This window comes from Lepisma saccharinum, chromosome 5 (assembly GCF_977018435.1).
Source record: "Lepisma saccharinum chromosome 5, izLepSacc3.1, whole genome shotgun sequence".
NCBI lineage: Eukaryota > Metazoa > Arthropoda > Insecta > Zygentoma > Lepismatidae > Lepisma > Lepisma saccharinum.
Window position 1 is genome coordinate 92,659,892 of NC_139233.1, and position 24,499 is coordinate 92,684,390.

Consider the following 24,499-nt stretch of genomic DNA (forward strand, 5'->3'; position numbering starts at 1 on the left):
ATTTTGAATGCTTCTAACATAACAACTACAAGTTATATTCACACTGGGTGCTACTTTATGACGCTCTTCCGTGAAATTGAATTTCTGAAAAGTATCTTCTTTTACATTTACATTTCATTTCCATGTGAAGTGGAATTGCACAAGACACCTTCTTCACGGGTATATGCTATACTCTGTCCCCAAAATCTGCGAAGCAAGGCCGCGCATAGCGGAAGAGAAGGGGGAATCGAGTGGGCAGTTCACGTTGCTACAAACACTAGTAATTCCAGTCACTCCCCGGTCCACGCAATCCTGTTCCCTCTCACGTGTTCCTTCACGGAGCCGCCTCCTGTCACTACTTGCGCAGAGACTTGCTTTCGTTTCCTTTCTCCAGAGATATCCGGGATAGAGTATAAGTAGTGTTACCTGGTGTAACATAATTTATGTACATAAGTAAACTTATGTAGCAAAATCATGATTTTATCATATTCCATGCTGTTGTATCGTCATTGCTTCGTTACATGTTGCCTGCATCAACTAGACTTCTACTGTTCCTAACATAGATTATAATCCACTCTACTATATCACCTGTTCTTACTTAGCCATGAAATCGCTACTTTCAAACCAACTAAGTGCTGAGCATAACTCACATTAGTCACAAACCATAGCCTATCATGGCGTTAATAACAAGACTGTGAGTTATGGTACTGCAATAACTCTTATGTAATCTTTTCTACACCGAAATAGCCATTCAAAAATATTTCACCCACCTTTATCCATGAAATAAACTGGTAACCCAAAGGATTAAAAATATATCATTAGATGAAGCTTGATGAGATATAAAATGCACTGTAAATATTTCTTCTAAATTTCCCGTTAGTAGCGATAAAATGGATGTGCAACTTTAGAAACAATCTCTAAACTGGTACAAGAAAAAATTGTCTAGTGCAACCATCACATCAATAGAGGCCAGAAATGTTACCACCTGGAAAGAGCGTTGAGTCCTGAATTATCCGGACAGAAGCTTAAACCGGTAAACTGTATACAATGAAAATGTATGTGTTTGTGTTCGTATTTGAATATACGCACAAAATAATGATACGTGACATCAATAAGCACAATTTCCGATAGTTGTGTCCACGGTTGCCCATCTCCCCAACGTATATGCATGTGTGCTCCCCTGTGCTTTGCACCACGCCGTGAAGGCGTATAGGGGGTGTGGAGTTAGGGCCTCACACTTTTTTGATCACGGCCGAAGGTGGGGTTGAATTTCCTCCAGGCACCCACTATATATGACGCTGGGTGGGCGCCGGTGCCGCTTGAACAGGTGAAGAAAAAATCCCTGTTTCAACGTCTATGGCATATCACTAAAAAAGTGGTAGCACATCTCGCAGGAGCTAAATTATTTAAGCAGATTATTTTGTACGTTCTAAAAATATTCGAACGTACTTTCGATTTCTCGGCCTAGGAAACTTGGGAATAGTGTCATTCTCTTTCGGATCTACTCGGATGGAATCTCCTGAGAAAATGTGACGTAAATCTAAAAAATGATCTAACCGGATCATATTAATTCAGTTTTACGGTAATCCAAATTCCTTTCAATTCGGACAAATCATAATTAATGGGACGAAAATCCACTTGAGGACTACTGTCGACAACATGTTATAGGTGCACTGAGGTAGGAAATTGTAAGTCTCAGTTTTATATATTTTTCAATGCCCAAGACTGATTTCTGCTTCTTACTTTGCAAGAATGAATAATCAACACTAACAAAAGTAAATCTTAAGTAAATACTTAAAAATGAAGATCTCCATTGGAATGCATGTTTGGTAAATTGCAGCACTAAGTTACGCTTTCCAGTAACTCTAATATCTGCTGTTTGGTTGTATCGCATTCTCTCGTCTCCATCTGGACAGTGAAGAATCTAGTTCAAATTCAAGGAGACATGCACGGTGTTCACAGTAAAAGCTATGCGCAATTGTTTTACTCTGTAAGGCAATGGTACGATGATAAGTTAATAATTTCGTTCTCAGTGTAATGATGTCTTCGAGTAGTGTAATTGATGATATTATAAACTCGAGAAATGATGAGCCCCCCTCAGGCAGATTTGGCTATACTTAAAACAAGCTCAACATGCCCATATGAGTTTTTTGCTCAAGTGTGGAACTTTGTCTAATCCAAGATTTTTGTAAAAATGCCCTTGGGAATTTTCTGTGAAATGATGAGCCCCCTCAGATTGATTTGCCTACACTTACAAAAGCTGCACCTGCCAGATTGTTGACCATAAACTTGTCAAAAATATTGTTTTGGATACACTTAAAATTAAGCCAAAATCCTCATAAAACCCACACCCACCCACACATATTTACTTACCTCTATACTGCAAGTATAGAGTTTTGATTTGAACCCCAAGAAATTTTATATAAATACCAAAGCCAAAAATATTAACACACATACACACATACACACACTAAATATACAAAGCACACTGCTGAACCCAACTGATATTTTTTATTAAGCATAGAATTTTGAATTGGACCCCAAGAAATTTTATATAATAAACAACAACAAAAATGCCAAATCAAAAATATTGCAATCAATGCAATAAAAATATATCCAGCCCCAATTGGGATAAGCACCAAAAGAATTGTAATCCAGATAAAAGCAGAATACTCACAAAAATATGCCCCAAATGCCATAGAGAATATAGCATGCAATACTTCACATATAAACATACAGATACTTCTTCTGCACAGTCATCAACATTGCCAAACAAAATTGATTGGAAATATTTGTGTGATTGCCCTGTATAGCTTGGATTGCAAGGCCAAATTTTCTAATTTTCTGAGCTCTTCACTATTTTTCCCCCCTTTGCAATAGGGTATATTGTGTATGTGTTTCCGGCATAATCATACTGCATTTCTACAAGAAATTAAAAATTTACATTAAAACAAGACATTAGATACAAAAATATCTCGTTTCTGTCAGAACTTACATCAAAATTGTCTGCAAAACTTATGTTTATTTTGAAATCATTGGGGGAGCAGATGTTGTTGCATCCTATAGTTAGGAATGAAATATTTGGATATGATGTGAGAACCCTAATTATATTGTCATGATCTGGTTTGTATGGAAAATGAACCTATTTAACAGCATCTGGGTTCTTGGACAGGCCCGGGTAATTTGTCTGTTTCAGAACAAACACATCATGATCCAGGATATAATTAAAAGTTAAAAATTTGCCAGTTGTTCCCCACAGTTTAGTTTTTATACATGATTTTGTAAATTTTGGAAACAGGTGTGTGAGAATAACGGGTCAAAAATAATTGTCAACAATTTCACACCCAACCCAATATCCAGAATAACAATTATAGAGCCACAAATCTTCAAGTGCTATTTTACCCAAATCTAAATACTGTATGTGTGTTCCTCTAGATCCGATACTCTCTATTGTTGCAACACTATTCTTCCCAACATCATTAAACTCATCAACAAAATAGCTAAGCTCCTCAGATTTAACAAACTTGCTCATCTACAAGAAAATAAGAATTAAGCATAAATGTAATTGTTGTGATTTCCACTGAATTCAAGATATACCCTAACAACAATATATCTTATACCCTTGGGTATGATAATTTTACGGTTCTTGCCCGGGTGAATAGTTTCACCTACAAATACACAGTTGTTGAAATACTCAACACCAATATAGTGAATTGTTGGGTTTTGAATGCAAATTTTTACATAATTTGTTTTAAAATATTTCCTGTCTGTTCTTATTATTCTTGTCCCATATCCCCTTAGTGGCTTATAAGATTTTAATTTAATTCTTCTCCTATTATACAACTCAAAATGTGTTTTGGGATCTCTGCTGGGCATCTACAATTGAAAAATTGTTAATGTTATCACATCCAATCTCATATTCAATATCTTCCTGATCATCTATTATCAAAAATTAGATTCGGATGGGCAAATTGTAACTCTCATTACTTCCCCAAGTTCAATATTAAAATATGACAGAGTACATTTCTTGAAGAAGTAATTGTTTTTTGTGATAATCATAACATATGTCTCTTCTGTGTCTTCATTCCTAACAAAACCTCTTCCAATACCACGCATTTCAGATAAAAATCTAATAGGGCGATCCTCATAAGAATAAACAATAGCTTGGGTTAATGGATCCATGGTACAAAAGAATCAAAAATAAACCCCAAACCTATACATCAATCCCAAAAATACCTCATTCTTGTATGTTGTATTGATAGCTCTTAAAGTGATTTTATCTTTCAAATCATACAGATTATATCCTATGGTGATATATTTCAAGTTTGGATAATATTTTAGGTTAGTGTATATAGTTTTGTAACCACCAACAAGATCAAAATGCATCCATTCTGTACTGTAGTCCATAAGCAAATCGGGAGAAGCATTGCAAAATAATCTTAGAACTTGGCCATTGTCGATTGGGTTGAAACAAATATCAACTCTGTGATAATAAATTTTATTGTTTGTTTTTTGTGACAGAATACCCTATTAAATTTGGAATGTATGACCCAACCTCAAACTCAAATACATCAACATTGCTGCATATGTCATCTGGGGATGAGTTTGTGTTAATTATGTAACAATGTATGTATTTTGATTCTGATATCTCTGCAATTTTTTTTAAATTCAGAAAATTGCACCATTCCAAGCTCCAGGTATTGTATCCTGGAAACATTTTGGGTGAGTATTTTAATTTGCTCATCACACTTGACAGATAGGATAGGAACATTGCACAGAGACGTGCTAACAATATTTTTTTTGCTAACAATTTCAAGTTCCCTGAGTGGGAATATGTTGTTTCTAAGATCAGCATTAATTTTGTAGTACAGCATTGCTGTGGAACATGTCAAGTCCTTGGATTCTGTCACACCCATTCTAATACAATTAATATCACAAGTACCATTACAAGGCACGCACCGCATAAAATCATAATTCCAAGCGATGGCATGGAGTAATTATTTTTCCACGATTCCATATCAAACAAAAAAAATATACTGCAATTGGAGCTTCAACAATTCGGGACTGTGCAATATATTGTCTACAAATGTAGGAAAAATTATATTGACTGGGTTGCATACAAAACTCCCAAAGCTTATGTGTTTCAGGTTCGTGAAATTTGAAACAGAATCCAAACTGTCTGGAAGTTCATAAAAGTGAAGCCATTCTACAAGCGGGTCTATCTCAGCTTTTGCATGATATATTTGAGCAAGAGGTGATGTGTTTATAATATTTGTTGGGTTGTAATATATTATTCCATGATTTGACCTATACTGGTGATACATGGGAATGGATATAATTTTTGAATTTTGGATGAATGAAAATATATCAATGTTCTGTGTGAAGTCTTTCAATTCTCCAAATTGATCCAATCTTGCGCTTATAATTGTTGCCCTTACAAGTTTTGCTTATTTTATTTTATTTACAATCTGTGCAAACATCTTAAACCTAATAGGACCGAGCTCCATTATATCATAGGTTAAAACATCCAATGGGAGCAGAGATTCAACATTGTTTTTAGCAATAAATATGCTCTCTTCTATATCCATCATGTCCATAATTGATAAGGAGACACAAATTTACAACTAATGTAATTGATTGAAGCAATGCGGTGAAACTAGATATTGCATTGATTATATATTTGTTCTGATCAAAAGCTTGAGCTATGGCACATCCAGATTGAATGGCTGCATATATTAAGTATAAGCCAAGAAAAATAATCATCTGTAAGAAAATGCACTGCATTAAACACAGACACCATAGGTTCCATAATCCTCTGCTGTAATGCCGAGACTCATGGCCTCATGGTTGATGTGATACTCATTCATCATGTACAAATATAATTCATTTACACCTAGATCCTTCAAATCTTTACAGAAATCTGGAATATTACTAATATCTTCTGGTAAGCACAAGCTGTGATACACAGTGACATATTTTAAATTTGGAAATTTCTCTCTGAGGATTTTCCTATCCTCATCTGTGGGGATGCTATCAAAATGGATCCATGTGACTGTTTCTGTGTTTGGGATCATGTCATAATATGGGGAGAGGAGAAAAGTGTGACCCACATTTGTTACACATTGCAGGAATTTCTCACCGTACAAATTTAATCTGTATGCATTTTGATATTGTTTCACAATGGGCCTCCCATATTTCAGTGAGAGTTTTTTTCTCAATTCTGGCCTGAGCTGAGACCTGACTTTCTCAATATCAACTTTGTCGTCAAAATAGAGATCAAATTTTTTTATGAATGGGTATATCTGAACTTTCTTCCATTTTTTTCTAGATGCTCCAATCTCAACAAATTTTATGGATTGTGGTGGATCCTCCATTGCTTGAAAAGGCAAAACATACAGATTAAAAACTAAAAAATTGAACTACAGGCTCGTTGATATTATAGATGTTATACAAAATTCGATGTATTATCTTATAATGGAGCATGAGTCTCAACTGATCCCTAAGGCTCACATGTATTTTCCTATTATTCCCCCCAACAAACTGAACAATGTGCAGGTTTTTAAACACCCTTTTGAATTGCCTGCTTTCTGAAAAATCTGTATCTTGTAAAAGCCACTTGACCTTTGCACTTTCAGTTTTGGATCCCCCAATAGTGTCCAGATAATCATATGAGTATGCATATACAAATTGCTTGTCTGGTGAGGAATAATTGCGTTTGTAATCAGATCTGTCCCAGTACAAGTGATCACCCCTAAACATTTTCTTAAACCCATCCATTACATCTTGTTTTGCAGACAGATTATATATGCACACCAGATTTATGTTTGATATGAATTCCAGATCCTCCAGGGTTGTGTGAGGCATTATTTGACAGATTTTATTTCCAACATAATGGGGATGACAGAATATATACCTATGAGGATTTTAGACATTTGTTGTTTGGACTGAATAAAATGGTCCTGTACTTCATATGGCACAAATTTAAACACTGTGGCCTGGACTGTGTGGGAAGAATCATAGAGTGGGGATTTTTTAATGTGAGATGCAGATGCGGCATGCAAATTTGTGACTCAGAGTTGTTCTAATTTCAGATGCAAACATATTTTGATAGAAGATGCCTATCCCGATTTATTAGATCCAAGTCTGTACTTGATGATATCATGCCCAGTTTCCACCAAATTACAGAGTTTGATTTGTTTTGTGTGAGAAATAAAACAGAGATTCAATAGGTTCTAGACTGTGGGAAGCAATTTAAATATTTGAGTCTGGGGGACATCACCCCATTTGAGGAATATCAATATATAAAGGGGGGAAGGATCAATGGCTTTTTCATTTTCTTCGATGTGGATTATACAAGAAGGTGGTACTCAAATTATATAATTTCCGGATTCAAATTCAGTTTGCACCGATACGACATAACAGATAGAAACTATTTCAATGCATTAGAATTTCACCAGGAGGATGACAATCTTATGTACAGGGGTAGTGATTTCAACCCTGAAACCTTTTACAATTTTGATAAGAATCTTATATCTATGAACGAACTATCTATGTGTTTTATGTGCAGAAAATTTCAAAAAATGCAATGCCTCTTGCCTAGTGATTGTTCTGCAAAACGGCATATTTCATTCCCAGTGCAGTTGCGGGAAGCAGTTGTGTTAGACAGATCTCAAATCTATGCTTGAAGATTTAACAATTGGGAACAACATCTGAGAACAATATAGAATCTATAAGATGCCAATTTAATTGTGATCCAATCAGTTGTTAATATGTATGAGTGCAGGTATGAATGTATTGATTCTGTTTTGGAGATATGCTATGTAAATTAATTTGGCACTTTGTTTTTATAGGGTGCCAAAATGCAAACATATTTTGACAGAAGAAACATTGCACGGTACATTAAATCTGACATTCTTGTTGATTCTATAAGGCATGAATTTTCAACTCTATCAGAGTATGATTTTTTTGCAGTTAGGAATGAGACAGAGTTTAGGTGGTTGCTTGACAGGGATCATAGTTTTGGGTATGTAAGCATAGGGCTGGGTAATTGCATACATTACCATGAATCACAGGTATATCACTATAGAATAGATGCATTCATGCTTCACTGCTATTACATATCCTATGTAATATGGTTCAGCAAGGCATCTCCTGAATTGCACAATAAATTGTTTGTATTTTTCTACATAACCCAACTTCATATAAATAATAGGAGTTGGTTTAGATTTAATAGTGCAGACATTATAACAGATGGGGAGGGGAATATATATGATGGGGGCAAATGCCTCATGAATGTAAAATTCAACAATTCTTCTTATGCTGCATGTTTTAATGAGTTACTCATGTACATGCTAAGTGTGTAGAATTATATGCTATTAACATAGAAATACCTATTGCATGCAAAGTAATGTATTGATAAATTTTTTTTAGATATGGCGCCCCCACCTGATTAAAATTCATTTTATGGACCATATGTCTACACGGGCCCATTGTCCGAGTATAAAGGATCTTTTATTGTATTTAATAAGGAAGGGCAACCATTTATAGTTGATTCCATTCAAAATTCCAAAAACACTATTCACAGCAAGAATAAGATTCTAGGTCTTGACCATGGTGTTACACCCCTATCACATCAGTGTGTAGAGATTCTGCTTGAACACAACATAAGTTTTGTGGGCAAGCAAAATTTGGATTTTGTTTGTGAGGGATTATACTTGGATGTTGATTGCAGAGACATGTTGAGCACCAAGCTTGTATATTTCTCTAAACCAGATTCGCTCAGGAATATTGCTGAGGAGATTAAAAAATTGAACACTGTTGTGAAAATTCTCATAGTGCATCTGAAAAATGAATTTATTGATGATCACACAACCCTGGAGGATCTGGAATTCATATCAAACATAAATCTGGTGTGCATATATAATCTGTCTGCAAAACAAGATGTAATGGATGGGTTTAAGAAAATGTTTACAGGTGATCACTTGTACTGGGACAGATCTGATTACAAACGCAATTATTCCTCACCAGACAAGCAATTTGTATATGCATACTCATATGATTATCTGGACACTATTGGGGGATCCAAAACTAAAAGTGCAAAGGTCAAGTGGCTTTTACAAGATACAGATTTTTCAGAAAGCAGGCAATTCAAAAGGGTGTTTAAAAACCTGCACATTGTTCAGTTTGTTGGGGGGAATAATAGGAAAATACATGTGATCCTTAGGGATCAGTTGAGACTCATGCTCCATTATAAGATAATACATCGAATTTTGTATAACATCTATAATATCAACGAGCCTGTAGTTCAATTTTTTAGTTTTTAATCTGTATGTTTTGCCTTTTCAAGCAATGGAGAATCCACCACAATCCATAAAATTTGTTGAGATTGGAGCATCTAGAAAAAAATGGAAGAAAGTTCAGATATACCCATTCATAAAAAAATTTGATCTCTATTTTCACGACAAAGTTGATATTGAGAAAGTCAGGTCTCAGCTCAGGCCAGAATTGAGAAAAAAACTCTCACTGAGATATGGGAGGCCCGTTGTAAAGCAATATCAAAATGCATACAGATTAAATTTGTACGGTGAGAAATTCCTGCAATGTGTAACAAATGTGGGTCACACTTTTCTCCTCTCCCCATATTATGACATGATCCCAAACACAGAAACAGTCACATGGATCCATTTTGATAGTATCCCCACAGATGAGGATAGGAAAATCCTCAGAGAGAAATTTCCAAATTTAAAATATGTCACTGTGTATCACAGCTTGTGCTCACCAGAAGATATTTGTAATATTCCAGATTTCTGTAAAGATTTGAAGAATCTAGGTGTAAATGAATTGTATTTGTACATGATGAATGAGTATCACATCAACCATGAGGTCATGAGTCTCGGCATTACAGCAGAGGATTATGGAACATATGGTGTCTGTGTTTAATGCAGTGCATTTTCTTACAGATGATTGTTTTTCTTGGCTTATACTTAGTAGTGTAATTGGTGATACAACCAGCTCGAGAATGTATGAACCCCCCTCAGGCAGATTTGCCTACACTTAAAACTTGCACAACATGCCCATATGAGCTTTTTGCTCAAGTGTGGAACCCCGTCTAATCCAAGATTTTTGTAAAAATACCCTTGGGAAGTTCCTGAGAAAGTATGACCCCCCTCAGATTGAGTTGCCTACACTTATAAAAGGCACATCTGTGAGATTGTTGTCCATAAACCTGTCAAAAATATGCCTTTTTTGATTTTGTATGATATCTTAAGTATAGTAACTGCTATAGTGCCCTAGCATGTATAGATTTAAAAATATTAACAATTTTGCTAATATTGCATTTTTCAGAAAATTCTATTTATAAAAATTAGGCATTTACAGCTTAAATATTGCATATATCAGGAAAATTATGGAGACAAAAAATGTAGAGAATCATGCCTAGAATATGTCTACAAAATTTCAAGTCTCCAGTACTGATAGTTTTTGAAAAATCTCAAATTCAAAAAATTATCGATTTTTTAACAAAACTTCTAAACAGCCTCTAGATTTCAAATATGCAACCCCCATGCACCTATCTTGAAAAATAGGCAAGTTATTCAAGATCTAGAGAACAACAAGAGATTTTTGAAAAATTATAGAGATCAAAAAGTTGCATCTTGCCATGCCCAGGCCAAAGCAACAAACCCCATGTCTCTAGGATTCATGGTTCCAGAGATAATCAAAATTCAAAAAATTATCGATTTTTTCAAAATTTGAGTATGTTGCTCTGGGGAACATGCAGAGTCACCCCCAGGAATATAACTGGCCTAGGATCAAAACTAGTGAAAATTGCAAAAATAAAATAATCGATTTTTTCAAAATTTCAGTATGTTGCTCTGGGGGCCATGCAGAGTCACCCCCCATAAATATAATTATTCTAGGATCAAAATTAGTGACAGAATGCAGAAACAAAAATTATAATAGGGCTTGGATACAGCTACCAGCCACTATATTTTTATTTTGAACACAGCACTTAAAACTAAGCCAAGATGCACCCCCACCCACCCCCACCCACCCACACTCACCCCCACCCACCCACACCCACCTACAACCATACATATTTACTTCCCGGTACACTTCTATTGCATCATGTTGTGTAATATTATGCAATAAATTATTAGGCATGTGTTGTTTTCTGATTAATTGGCTACGACATAATGTGATGATGTGGTGTTTTCTGATTGGTATAAATAAGCAAGGTTTCTATTGGCTCTATAAATCTATATAAGCCAGAGCACAGTGCAGATTCTTCACCATTGCTGGATCGGCAGTGGAACCCACATAGCGGGGGATAGAACCTGAACAGGCTCCACCAAAGTATAGGAGACTTGAAGCATATAATTTGGCGGAATAACCCAAGTAAGGTCATAGAAACAATATACACTGATGCAATAAAAGCCAATTTTTGGCAGGGGGGCCAAAGTGGTTCCTAAATACAAAATAATTAATATCTCAAGAACTAATTGACATAGAGCTATGCAGTTTTTTTGTCTGCACTAAACCCAACTGATATTTTTTATTAAACATAGAATTTTGATTTCAACCCCAAGAAATTTTATATAAATACCAAAGCCAAAAATATTCACAAACATACACACACACACACACTAAATATACAAAACACACTGCTGAACCCAACTGATATTTTTTTATTAAGCATAGAATTTTGATTTGAACCCCAAGAAATTTTATATAATAAACATAACAAAATTTTAATATTTATTTTTGTTTAACAGGTACAACAAGTTTTGAGCACATAAGCAGTTTCTGAGGAATACAAGGCAGCAGCAGCAGCAAGCAATTAACTTATAGAAGGCAGTGTGTATCATATCTAATTGCATGGATAATCTTGACACAGGATTTTTTGAGAGAAGATGTATTTCAAAATACATAAAATCTAAGTCACTTGTTGATGATTTAAAGCTTAGATTCATTGGCCTGTCCGAGTATGACCTGTTTGCTGTGCAGAATGAAACTGAAATGCAGTGGGTGCTTGCCAGTGACAGGCCATTCCAATGCCTGTATCTCAACATTATCAGTGAGTTTGAGAGGCTTGTATACAACAAGAACAAGAGAATTGTTGGATCTTTTGTTAATTTTTATACAGACAGGTGCCATTATAATTTAAGGTTGAAATTGTTTGACAATTATTGGTTCAACAATTGCTATGAGCATTGTTTTGGTAATAGGATGCCCATGATTGCATCTCAGAGTTTAAATTGGAGACATTATAAATATTCAAATAAAATTATTAACAAGATATCTAAATATAAGAAGATTGAATTTGTTACAACTGATAATGGGAATTTGTACAGTGGTGAAGATTTCAATCCAGAGTTTGTATCTTATTCCGACTATATATATTTGAATGAGCTTGTCATGTATTTTATAAGGCAAAAATTTAGAGATTGCACTTGTGATTGTATTGTTGAGGCACTGGGGCAGAATAATTTGCATGGCATATGCAACTGTGGGAGAGTTTTGTCCAGACTCTCAGTGTGATTTCAGGCACAGGAATCTGGCAGTTGGGCATCAACCCCTCCATATCCATAACAGCTCTGTGTTTATAATAGATAGGAATATTGAGTGCATCTAACAATTCCTGCCCATAACAGTTCCATGTTGTAGAAATATCAGCAAGGCTCTGTGTCTGTGAGATTTGAAACCTTGCTCCCAATCAGTTCCAAGCTGTACAGCTCTGTGTCTGTGAGATTTGAAACCTGTTCCTGTACAGCTCAGTGAGAATTTTCATAGTGCCTAATAATATCAGCACAGCTCAGTTAGGAACGCATCTAACAAATATCAAGGATTTGTACCTAATTACAGTAGCACAGGGATAGGGATAATAAGTATAGACTATTGATATAGAAATTATTTTTTTCTTCAATCTTATTCTTAACAGTTCTATGCTCCTATGTGTCTGAGCAACATCAGTACAGCACAGCTCTGTTAATTAATATCTATTGAAACATGTGTCTGTGCGGGGATTTGTACCTAAGTATAGCTATTATTGAGTATAGAATTATTATATCTAGAACTATTTTCTGTGCCTGTGCAGGGATTTGTACTTAATAACATCAGTACAGCATTGCTCTGTTAGAGTATAGATTTATATTATTATTGAAACATCTCTTCACAAACAATCTCATCTAACAATTCTATAACAGTTCCGCTCAGCTCTGTGTCTGTGCGGGGATAAACATCAGTACAGCACAGCTCTGTTGCTCATCTTTTCAGCTCTGTGTCTGTGCAGGGATTTGTACCTAATAACATCAGTACAGCACAGCTCTGTTAGAGTATAGATTTAATTATATTATTATTGAAACATCTAGAAATTATTCTTCAAACAAATATCATCTAACAATTCCATAACAATTCCATGCTCAGCTCTGTTGCTCATCTTTTCAGCTCTGTGTCTGTGCAGGGATTTGTACCTAATAACATCAGTACAGCACAGTTCTGTTAGAGTATAGATTTAATTATATTATTATTGAAACATCTAGAAATTATTCTTCCTAACAATTCCATAACAATTCCATGCTCAGCTCTGTGTCTGTGCGGGGATTTGTACCTAATAACATCAGTACAGCACAGCTCTGTTAGAGATAGGGATATTGAGTATAGATTTAATTATTGAAACATCTAGAAATTATTCTTCAAACAAATATCATCTAACAATTCCATAACAATTCCATGCTCAGCTCTGTGTCTGTGCGGGGATTTGTACCTAATAACATCAGTACAGCAAAGCTCTGTTAGAGACATTTAATTCTTCACATTTATATCCATAACATCTCTGTGTCTGTGTGTCAGTACAGCACAGCTCTGTTAGAGATGCATCTTGGCTTAGTTTTAAGTGCTGTGTTCAAAATAAAAATATAGTGGCTGGTAGCTGTATCCAAGCCCTATTATAATTTTGGTTTCTGCATTCTGTCACTAATTTTGATCCTAGAATAATTATATTTATGGGGGGGGGTGACTCTGCATGGCCCCCAGAGCAACATACTGAAATTTTGAAAAAATCGATTATTTTATTTTTGCAATTTTCACTAGTTTTGATCCTAGGCCAGTTATATTCCTGGGGGTGACTCTGCATGTTCCCCAGAGCAACATACTCAAATTTTGAAAAAATCGATAATTTTTGAATTTTGATTATCTCTGGAACCATGAATCCTAGAGACATGGGGTTTGTTGCTTTGGCCTGGGCATGGCAAGATGCAACTTTTTGATCTCTATAATTTTTCAAAAATCTCTTGTTGTTCTCTAGATCTTGAATAACTTGCCTATTTTTCAAGATAGGTGCATGGGGGTTGCATATTTGAAGTTTAGAAGTTTTGTGAAAAAATCGATAATTTTTTTGGATTTTGATTATCTCTGGAACCATGAATCCTAGAGACATGGGGTTTGTTGCTTTGGCCTGGGCATGGCAAGATGCAACTTTTTGATCTCTATAATTTTTCAAAAATCTCTTGTTGTTCTCTAGATCTTGAATAACTTGCCTATTTTTCAAGATAGGTGCATGGGGGTTGCATATTTGAAATCTAGAGGCTGTTTAGAAGTTTTGTTAAAAAATCGATAATTTTTTGAATTTGAGATTTTTCAAAAACTATCAGTACAGGAGACTTGAAATTTTGTAGACATATTCTAGGCATGATTCTCTACATTTTTTTTCCATATAATTTTCCTGATATATGCAATATTTAAGCTGTAAATGCCTAATTTTTATAAATAGAATTTTCTGAAAAATGCAATATTAGCAAAATTGTTAATATTTTTAAATCTATACATGCTAGGGCACTATAGCAGTTACTATACTTAAGATATCATACAATATCAAAAAAGGCATATTTTTGACAGGTTTATGGACAACAATCTCACAGATGTGCCTTTTATAAGTGTAGGCAAATCAATCTGAGGGGGGTCATACTTTCTCAGGAACTTCCCAAGGGTATTTTTACAAAAATCTTGGATTAGACGGGGTTCCACACTTGAGCAAAAAGCTCATATGGGCATGTTGTGCAAGTTTTAAGTGTAGGCAAATCTGCCTGAGGGGGGTTCATACTTTCTCGCGCTGGTTGTATCACCAATTACACTACTATACTTAATATATGCAGCCATTCAATCTGGATGTGCCATAGCTCATGCCTTTGATCAGAACAAATATATAATCTCTGTGCAATTTTCCTATCCTATCTGTCAAGTGTGATGAGCAAATTAAAATACTCACCCAAAATGTTTCCAGGATACAATACCTGGAGCTTGGCATGGTGCAATTTTTTGAATTTAAAAAAATTGGAGATATCAGAATCAAAATACATACATTGTTACATAATTAACACAAACTCATCCCCAGATGACATATGCAGCAATGTTGATGTATTTGAGTTTGAGGTTGGGTCATACATTTAAAATTTAATAGGGTATTTTGTCACAAAAGCAAACAATAAAATTCATTATCACAGAGTTGATATTTGTTTCAACCCAATCGACAATAGCCAAGTTCTAAGATTATTCTGCAATGCTTACCCCGATTTGCTTATGGACTACAGTACAGAATAGATGCATTTTGATCTTGTTGGTGGTTACAAAACTATATGCACTAACCTAAAATATTATCCAAACTTGAAATACATCACCATAGGATATAATCTGTATGATTTGAAAAATAAAATCACTATAAGAGCTATCAATACAAGATACAAGAATGAGGTATTTTTGGGATTGATGTATAGATTTGGAGTTTATTTTTGATTCTTTTGTAGCATGGATCCATTAACCCAAGCTATTGTTTATTCTTATGAGGATCGCCCCATTAGATTTTTATCTGAAATGCGTGGCATTAGAAGAGGTTTTGTTAGGAATGAAGACACAGAAGAGACATATGTTATGATTATCACAAAAAACAATTACTTCTTCAAGAAATGTACTCTGTCATATTTTAATATTGTACTTGGGGAAGTAATAAGAGTTACAATTTACCCATCCGAATCTAATTTTTTGATAATAGATGGTCAGGAAGATATTGAATATGAGATTGGATGTGATAACATTAACAATTTTTCAATTGTAGATGCCCAGCAGAGATCCCAAAACACATTTTGAGTTGTATAATAAGGGGAGGAATTAAATTAAAATCTTATAAGAATAATAAGAAGAACAGACAGGAAATATTTTAAAACAAATTATGTAAAAATTTGCATTCAAAACTCAACAATTCACTATATTGGTGTTGAGTATTTCAACAACCGTGTATTTGTAGGTGAAACTATTCACCCGGGCAAGAACCGTAAAATTATCATACCCAAGGGTATAAGATATATTGTTGTTAGGGTATATCTTGAATTCAGTGGAAATCACAACAATTACATTTATGCTTAATTCTTATTTTCTTGTAGATGAGCAAGTTTGTTAAATCTGAGGAGCTTAGCTATTTTGTTGATGAGTTTAATGATGTTGGGAAGAATAGTGTTGCAACAATAGAGAGTATCGGATCTAGAGGAACACACATACAGTATTTAGATTTGGGTAAAATAGCACTTGAAGATTTGTGGCTCTATAATTGTTATTCTGGATATTGGGTTGGGTGTGAAATTGTTGACAATTATTTTTGACCCGTTATTCTCACACACCTGTTTCCAAAATTTACAAAATCATGTATAAAAACTAAACTGTGGGGAACAACTGGCAAATTGTTAACTTTTAATTATATCCTGGATCATGATGAGTTTGTTCTGGAACAGACAAATTACCCGGGCCTGTCCAAGAACCCAGATGCTGTTAAATAGGTTCATTTTCCATACAAACCAGATCATGACAATATAATTGGGGTTCTCACATCATATCCAAATATTTCATTCCTAACTATAGGATGCAACAACATCTGCTCCCCCAATGATTTCAAAATAAACATAAGTTTTGCAGATAATTTTGATGTAAGTTCTGACAGAAACGAGATATTTTTGTATCTAATGTCTTGTTTTAATGTAAATTTTTAATTTCTTGTAGAAATGCAGTATGATTATGCCGGAAACACATACACAATATACCCTATTGCAAAGGGGGGAAAATAGTGAAGAGCTCAGAAAATTAGAAAATTTGGCCTTGCAACCCAAGCTATACAGGGCAATCACACAAATATTTCCAATCAATTTTGTTTGGCAATGTTGATGACTGTGCAGAAGAAGTATCTGTATGTTTATATGTGAAGTATTGCATGCTATATTCTCTATGGCATTTAGGGCATATTTTTGTGAGTATTCTGCTTTTATCTGGATTACAATTCTTTTGGTGCTTATCCCAATTGGGGCTGGATATATTTTTATTGCATTGATTGCAATATTTTTGATTTGGCATTTTTGTTGTTGTTTATTATATAAAATTTCTTGGGGTTCAAATCAAAATTCTATGCTTAATAAAAAATATCAGTTGGGTTCAGCAGTGTGCTTTGTATATTTAGTGTGTGTATGTGTGTTAATATTTTTGGCTTTGGTATTTATATAACATTTCTTGGGGTTAAAATCAAAACTCTATACTTAATAAACCTATGACAGGTTGTAAAGCTAATAGCCTACATGCACAAAGATGGAATAAATATTGATCTACACTGACCTAGCACAAATGCCTGCACAGACATGCATGTCCTAGAAAGGCAATGACCTTACACTGTGTTATGTATTGATTTTTGTATAACAGGCTGGGACAGATATAAGCCTGACTCTAAATATGAGTGGATTACAACAAACAAGCTGGATGTAACAAATATCAGATTTTTTATACAAAATATAAGCCCTTTTGTTCAATATACCAGAAATATATATAATATGAATAATAAGAAATGTTATATATTAAACCAATCAGTCCTGTAGTATGAAAAGCACTGTAACAACACATCTGTACTCCTCAGCCACTCTCACAATACTGGCTGATATGTAATGCAAAATCTCTTTATATACCCTAAGCATGGATTAAAACATCTGAAAGAATGAAGCAATTAGAATATAACACATCATCACATTATGTCATAATTAACCAATCAGAAAACAACACATCCCTAATAATTTATTGGGTAATAATTTGTTGCACAACATGATGCAATTGAAATAAACCGGAAGTGGACCGGAAGTAAATATGTGTGGGTGGGTGTGGGTGTGTGTGGGTGTGTATGTGGGTGTGTGGGTGTGTGTGGGTATGTATGGGTGTATATGTGGGTGGGTGTGGTCAAGGTCAAGGTCATCTCAAGGTCAAGGTCAAGGTCATCTCAAGGTCAAGGTCAAGGTCATCTCAAGGTCAAGGTCAATGTGTGTGTGTGTGTGTAGATGTGTGTGTGTGTGTGTTAATACGTTTGGCTTAGTTTTAGGTGTAGCCAAAAAAAATATCAAGAGGGGCATATCTTTGACAGGATTATGGACAACAATCTCACAGAAGTGCCTTTTGTAAGTGTAGCCAAATCAATCTGAGGGGGCTCATCATTTCACGGGAAAATCCCGAGGGCATTTTTACAAAAATCTTGGATTAGACAGAGTACCACACTTGAGCAAAAAGCTCATATGCTCATCTTGAGCTAGTTTTAAGTGTAGGCAAATCTGCCTGAGGGGGGTTCATCATTTATCGAGTTTATTATAGCATCAATTACACTACTTCTTCGATTCATATATGAGGATTAGACGAACCATTTTTATTCATTCATTGTATTATCATTCTGCTTATTGTACCGCTTAGTCCGCATATTAGCCAAATCCATCTCCTTTGCCTCTGTGGAAGCAAATAGCTTCTTCAACTCTCAGCAGAAATCAGGGAGAGTGTGAGAATCGTTTTGAAACCAATGATATGAACTTCCAGTTATCAAACGTGGAATAATTTGATGTTTGTATTCTTGAGGATACGTAAAATCTGAATGTTGTTAATATTCTAAACATATTTGAGTCGAAATATTGCTATCAAATTTTCTCACATAATTTAAATATGTCTTTTTATGAGTTATATCGGTACGTACAATGTATGTTTCTTTCCTCATGGCGAGAGGATAATCGCGTTAATTCTCTTATACCTACATTTCCTTTTGGATTTGCTTTGTTGCTCTGCATGTTCTTCCAAACAGATATAATACGTCGATTTTCTAGAATGTTCCGTTGCACGGTGGATTCGAGGATTATCAGACTTGGTCTGTGTTTGTATGTTATTTACATGGAAGAGATATGCAACATTTAATAAAGATGTGAATATCCACTTAGGAAAACATGTCTTGTTTAGTGATCACGTTCTTCTTCTGCCTTTCTGTGCTACTCTTTTCTTTAACCTTAGCTGCTATACTCATATCAGTTGTTTCCTGTAACTTATCTGAAATACAATTTATCTTCATTGCTACGTTTTCAAACATTTCTTTGTGAAGATGCTCTGCTCTTTGGAGATTTTTCTAAGATTTTCCAGCCTCTTCTAGGAACAGGAATTTTTTTCTGCATCTTTATTCCACTTTGTATGCTTCACAGGCCTGGCACAAGTTGACGATCTTAGTGTTCATTGTGTTTTCATCTTCTGTTGTCTTTCTGAGATTTTTGCAGTAAAATGGTCTAGTCTCTGTCTCATCCGCAATATCCATTTTCTAAACTTCGAATAATGAAAATAATCGCATTCCACTATATTTCTACTGTTTTTCCCTAGCCTTAGCTGGTCGTTAAGCTCCAGTATGCTTACTTAACTGAATCTTAGCTTCGAGGCTTCGGAAACTCTATTTAATCTAATTTTTTTTCTGAATTTGAGATTTTAGAGAATCCTGAGCACGTGAGTTTTCCTGGTTCTTGGCTTTAATCCAGAGTTAGGTGGTAGAGCAGCCCAGGGCTGAATCTCGCTCTGTAGTAAATAAAAAGACTTTTCAATTCAATTCAATTCAATAATTCTTCATGACGTAAGCAGTTCTACTGTAGGTGGGGCCAATGGCAGTGGCGATTCATTCTCACCAACGGATGATTACACTTTGCAATATTTTTTTATCCATGTCATTTTACTGTAGAATTTCAAACCAAAAGAAAAATCAATTTCATTTCAGGAACACACGAAAATGAGACACTAACAGAATAGCAACTGACGCGTTGATGCTGTCAAAATCCTGACACAATTCTGACAGAAAGAAAGGAAAACAATGTTTATAAACGAAAGAAAGTATTAAAATAATAATCAGGAGCACTGGATGCTCAGGGTATGGGAAATTCTTAGCCGTTAATTCCGAAATGTAATCAATTCATATTTTAAGTAACTTAAGTAAGAATATTTCATTTCTTAATACACACTAAACTTTTTTATATTACAGGTTTTTCTAAGACATCACTTTTTTGATTCAACCTATCCACTTTTTGCGATATTAATCGTATTCCTTACGTTCTACTTACGACAACATTACCAGATAAATCTGAGTCCCAAAATGTATAGACTCAGATTTGTAAACCTTCTATGACGTCATCAAAAACTAGGCTAAAAAATTTTAGAAATGTTACAAGGATTTCAAAATAACAACAACAAAAATTAGGCAGAAGTGCAAAAGATTTTAGTAATTGTGAAGAAGTATAGTACGGGTTTTCTTCTAAACACATGGCATAGGAAAAATATAAGAGAGATACACCCGTTCCTGAGAAGTTACGTTATATAGATCATGATACAGTTTTTTTATAAATAAAATATTTCATTCACCTGTAACATCCAGCATACTTCTTGTTACCCTCATTCTCCTCCTTATCTTTGAAGATTTAATTACTAATGTAATTTCTCCAGTATCTCCAACATCGGCATCAGGTCCTCTGAATAATGAGAAAATAAACATCTTCAAGTTATGTTGCAAGTTAAGATTAATTTTGTCAGAATATTGTATGTAAAAAATCGGCAAAACTATATTATAAACCGTTTCCTGCCGATGCAGGGTGTACAAAACATTAGAAGGAAATTAAGGTATGATATAACTCGCTTGCGTTATAACCTAGTAGGGATGGTTGTCCTTATTTATGATGGTTTTTGATTATACGTCAGGCAAATTAGTTTCAAGAGATCTTGAGTTGAATACGATTTCTAACTTTTATTTAATAGTAAGCCAAAATATCCAGAGGTGGTGTTTATAACAGAAGTTAAAATATGGACAGATTCTACCAAATGATATCTTCCTAATTGTTAAACGTTAAGGTGTAGTTTTACAGGACCTTATAATCCTGAATTACACATTTATACGTCTTACTATCCGGAGGATTTGCTACCTCTACCTCCCCCGCCTAACACATATATGATATGTTTCTTCACCACAAACCATTTGTAGTTACTTGAAAGGTCTTCTCACGGGAAGACCTTGATTGCTAAACGCTCATAAATGGTTGGCTGTGGTGGAAGACTTTAAAAACAAAGTCAAATACAGAGGTTGATTCATTCATATTGAACCAAATTCGAATGTGCCACCTACCTAGGAAATGCAGTGTTTCCATCACCAGTTGTGTTCGATATGCAGGCCACCACCACTATTGCCCGGAATCAGAGTTTCCATTGCATTAGACTGCGTTGCAGCTGGACCATGGGTATTGCATACCACTCCTCGTTAGAGGGTTTCCACAGTCCGGAGATGGTGCGGACTAGGCGATGGGACAGGCGCCACTTGAGGAGTCCGAAAGCGCAATAGTCCATTGCGCTGGCATCTGGACTCTTGACAGGGATATCAGAGAATGGAATTGCAGAAATTCCATTTTTTCTGTTCCACTTCCACCGATGACACCCACTAGATGACGTTCAGTTCCTTTTTTGCTCAGCCACATGACATGGTTTCAGGGCATGCACACTGCTCTTGCGAACGACCTTGAGGCGTAAATCCCTGTGAATGGCGTGGTTGATTGTCGCCTGCGATGAGCGGCATTTGCTGGCCATCGCACGCTGTGTGGGGGATTTTCCGAGGTCGCCATACGCCGAACAACATGCAATAGTAAATGCAATAGTAAATCCAACTCAACAGAACACCAGAATTCCCCCATTCTAAGACTATGTATTAAACATAATGAAATAGTCAGAAACGGTGGAGACTTTTATTTCGCTATGCCATTCATGCAATTCCTGTCCGTCCTTCGAAGAATATCATGAATAAATAATAAATAATTATAGATGTTTTCTGTGTATATGGGTATGTTTGTAAATACAATTCTGCCTGTATGTGTGTATATTTGTTTATATATGAGTATTTACATGTGTATAGTTATAAATGCCTCAGTCTGTATATAGATATGTACCTTGTTCTACCTCAGTGAATATCATTTTTGGATTTATGTTCTCTAGAATACTTGTGCTGGTGTTCTTTATGAAACGATTATTGTAGTTTTGCTCTCCTTTTTCTTCTATTGTTTTTGTATTGTTGGAATTATAATTTTTTAATTGTTTAAAATATATATATATATATATATATATATATATATATATATATATATATATATATATATATATATATATATATATATATAAGCCTATTGTAATTGGAGCGAAAGCTCTGTTATAGGTGAAATAAATAAATAAATAAATAAATAAATAAATAAATAGCGGCGGGGTCCTCTTCACGGGAAGCCGGTTTCTAGCTGCTCCCGTCGGTGTGGTGGGCCCATAACTCTGTGCCGCATATTTCCGTATAATACGAATCTCAGTGGCACGACCTACACGAAAATTACGCACTTTACACATTTCTACGATGCGCGACGCCATGAACTTGCCGTCGGAAAGGGCAACAAAGTACCCCTCCCAGAATCTGTTGTGTTTCGCCGGCATCAAACAATGCTCGACCACACTGCTCTACTGCGTGATTAACAAGATATTGTTGCTTGCCTCGAGGCAATCTCACGGCGATGCGTTGCGCATGCGCAGTACAGCCTCACATTGAATTCGGCTCAATATAAATGAATCAACCTCTGTATTTGTCCTGCTGGCCCACATATCGCCCAGACCACTGTAGATCCGAGGTTGGAAAATGCCAGTAAAGTAAAATTTAGCATCTTCATAGTTGTCTCTTCGGCAATCGTACACACATAATTAAACTTCTCTTTCTTGTTGTCGTGAAGATGCTGTATTACGACATATCGAACGAACATATTCCACAACAGTAGGAGCATTTAGAGAGTTCTAAGCCCTCATTTGAGGCTCGAATCATCATTTGAGGCTCGTCGTAGCCTTTTATGATGTATATTTTGAGGGCAGAGTTGGCAACACTGTGGGGGGTACTGTAGCCTTTTATGAGGGGGGGGTCTATTGCTTTTTGTTTACATCTGGCAACACTACCGTAGTTTGACAGTGTTGTTAACCTACTGGGTTTTTTTCACTAAGGCTCGAATTATTATTTGAGGCTCGTCGTAGCTTTTTATGATGTATATTTTGAGGGCACAGAGTTGGCAACACTGTGGGTTTTTTACTGTAGCTTTTTATGAGGGGCGTCTATTGCCCTCTGTTTACATCTGGCAACACTGCCCGTAGATTTTTTGAGAGTGTTGTTAACCTACTGGTTTTTTTTTCACTGAGGCTCGAATTATTATTTGAGGCTCGTCGTAGCCTTTTATGATGTATATTTTGAGGGCACAAAATTGGTAACACTGTGGGCTCTTACTGTAGCTTTTTATGAGGGGGGGGTCTATTGCTTTTTGTTTACATCTGGCAACACTACCGTAGATTTTTTGACAGTGTTGTTAACCTACTGGGTTTTTCACTGTAAATTTTTATTAAAGGGTCTGAGGGGTCCATGTATTTTTTATGTCTGCAATACTGTTGGGGGCCTAGTGTTGGCGACACTGTGGGTTTTTACTGTAGCTTTTTATGAGGGGGACCTATTGTCTTTTTTTTATATTTGGCAACTCTATTGGATGTTTTTTTTTTGAGGCTTGGGTTTTACCAACTCATCCGAAGAAAATTCCACTATATGATCTTTTACTGGCTAAGCTAACCTACAAATAGAAATTGCCAACACCGACGAGTCTTGAATTATCATTTGAGCCTCGTCGGTGTTGCCTACCCACTCTACAAAAATTCTACTATATGATTTTTTACAGGTTAAGCTAACCTACAAATAGGAGTTGGCAGCACTGACTTATAAACCCACAGGGTCCTCTTGGCATGTTTTTTCATGATGTGTTGCTAGGCTATTGAGCATCTTGGCGTATACAATGTATATATTTTGAGAGGGGGGTTATAGCATTTTATGCTGTACGAATACTGGAAGCTTGACAGTAACAACCAACAGAGTAGGTAAACCTACATCCAGGAACTGGCAACGCTAGTTTCTGACAGTAAATTTGAAATAAAATATTAAACAAAATACATGAGTAAGCACTGTGATTACAAATAGTACCAGTGTTATGCCCCCAACTCCAACTGGACAACTGGGGAAAATAATTGTACAACAATTTGTACCTAATTGTACAATACTTGTACCTAATTGTACAACATACATATACACAGACATAAAAGAGAGAGCCTTCCCGTAACTTACTTCATG